Raw genomic sequence first — 2800 nt, 5'->3', positions numbered from 1 at the left:
TATGGGGCGAATGCAAGCCTCGCACGCCCGGCAGGAGGTCCCGCCCGGTGCGCGAGGCTTGGGGCGGCAGCCCGTCGCCCGAAGCACGGGGAGCCCTCCAGAGGGTTCCCCCTGCTTCGGGCGAGTGTCTGCAAACCTCGCGCACCCGACAGGAGGTCCCGCCCAGTGCGCGAGGCTTGGGGCGGCAGCCTGTCGCCCGAAGCACGGGGAGCCCTCCGGAGGGCTTCCCCTGCTTCGGGCAGGTGAGCGCAAGGCTTGGGGCGGCAGCCAGGGCTGGGGGGGGGAAATAATTTTTTTAAATTCATTTCCCCCCCAAAAAATGAGGTGCGTCCTATGGGCCGGTGCGCCTTATAGGACGAAAAATACGGTAACCACTCTCCAGCTGCAGTGAACAGGTGCTTTTACTGGACAAGTTCTAATAATCTGTACCCAACATGCCAGGGATTAAACCTCAAAGCCTCCGCTGTTAAAAAGGCTAATTGCAAAATTAGCTTTCACTGTCTGCTTTCCTTTCTGCAAATGCAAATTTCGAAACAGTTAAGGATGTAAAAGCCCTGGTGGATCAGGCTCAAAGACCACCTCGTGTACCATCCTTTTCTCACAGTGGCCAGCAAGGCACCCGTGAGAAACCCCTCCAGCAGAACCCAAGCGCAACAGTGATTATTGTGCCCTTTAAATACTCTGGCATCCAATTCATTGTTTTGGTAACAGACTGGTTTCATGCCAAGTAGGCAGTCCATAGTTTTAGCACTTCAGGAGAGATCATGGGTTAACATCCCCTCCTCCTTGAACCTCACTTCAATATACATTGGATCTACTTCTCATATTTTCAACTAAGCACAGAATGTTATGGTATGGGAGAAAAGTTGCTAGTTTTAGCTATGGTTTTCCTGAGCAAAGTTCAAACTGTTGTTTATGATGCTTGCAATTAAATTTCAGGCTAGCAATTTACTGGCTAGCAATTAAATTTCAGGGCCCAATTCAAAGTGTTGGCATTGACCTAAAGGGTAAAGGGACCCCTGACCATTAGGTCCAGTTGTGGCCGACTCTGGGGTTGCAGCACTCATCTTGCCTTACTGGCCGAGGGAGCCGGTGTACAGCTTCCGGGTCACGTGGCCAGCATGACTAAGCCGCTTCTGGCGAACCAGAGCAGCGCACGGAAACGCCGTATAGCTTCCCGCTGGAGCGGTACCTATTTATCTACTTGCACTTTTGTGCTTTCGAACTGCTAGGTTGGCAGGAGCAGGGACCGAGCAACGGGAGCTCACCCCATCGCGGGGATTCGAACAACCAACCTTCTGATCGGCAAGTCCTGGGCTCTGTGGTTTAACCCACAGGGTCACCAGCCTTAAACAGCTCAGGACCACAATACCTCAAGGACCGCCTCTCCCCATATGAACCGACCCAGACCCTGTGGTCATCATCATCATGTGCCGCCTCCACGAGAGGTCCAGTGGGTGGCAACAAGAGAACGGTCCTTTTCTGCAGTTGCTAATTTGTATGCCTGGCACCTTTGTTACGTATCTTTAGACACCAGACAAAAACATTCCTCTTCTCCCAGACACTTGGCTAATTAAAAAATCTATGGCCTTTTAAACTGTACGAGTAGGGGCAGGTTTTGTTCTTGTATTATGGCATGCATTTTTGTGTTTTTATATTGTAAACCAGCCTGTGATCTTTGGGTGAAACGTGGTATAGAAATTCAATGCATAAAGAGTTATCCTCAGTTGGCGGATTGTATTACACAAATATCTTCATCTTTGAAGTGGGGGGGCAGCAGGATAAATAGGAGAGGCAGTATGCACAGGTGAGTCAGAACGCTATGAAATGCAAAAGGTACAGATGGTTTGCAACAGGCCTTCTGTGCAAACATCAGGTGTAAATATGGTTGTCGTTTCTCATTGCTACAGCATTGTTCTGATCGTCCAACATGAAATGGTCAAATGCATGTAAGTGGCCTCTAGCTAATACTGTTTAAAGACTAAGAGATTTGACTGTTTTTCCCTTAGAGAAGATGCTTGTGTGCTCATCTCCCCGCTGGTTCCCAACAGCGTTGTACAGGGACTGGGAACCTGTGGCCCACGGGGGTCATTTTACTGGCCCCCAAGCCACCCCTGAACCAAGCCACCCACTTGGCAAGTCCCCACGTACTGTGCTAAACCAGCACAGTGCGGCACGGGGACTCATTTCCGTGGTGCCAGAAATTGCGCCTGTGCATGCGCAGATGCCGGAAATCGCATCTGTGCAGATGCAGTCGCCAGAAATCGCGTCTGCGCAGACACCGAAAATTGCGGTCACGTGCACTCATGCGCACCTGCGATCTGGCCCGCGGAGGGGGCTCCGCGGCAGTAAACCGGCCCAGGCAAGGTAAGCCTTGCTGACCCCTGACATTGTATATGGCCACAGAGACTTGTGAAACCACTTCCTCTCCCCGCCTCCCCCCGCTCACTTTCCAAAGCCTTTCCCAAACCATCTGAATCACCCCTTCATTGTCGGACGACTCTCCTCTAGCCCACCTCCACTCATCAGCCAACCCCTGACCGCCTTCTTATTTCAATCGCTGCAGACAAAGCCTCCCTCACCCTGGGCTACCATCAGTTCAGTTCAGCACCGCTGGCACAAATAAGTTGCAGTGAACAAGGGCAATCACATCGGGAGCAGCCTACCGTGTCATCCATTTAGAAATGTCTGAACTCCATTTCTGTAATGCAAGGAGGGTCGCCCTAAAGCCAAGGTCAAAACCACAGGGCGCTTGGGCAGGTTCGCAGCTGGTACACAAGCCCAAAGATGAAGCCAGCCG

Source organism: Podarcis liolepis (assembly GCF_965112155.1).
Source record: "Podarcis liolepis genome assembly, chromosome: 6".
In the NCBI taxonomy this organism is placed as follows: domain Eukaryota; kingdom Metazoa; phylum Chordata; class Lepidosauria; order Squamata; family Lacertidae; genus Podarcis; species Podarcis liolepis.
This window is presented reverse-complemented; position numbering follows the sequence as displayed.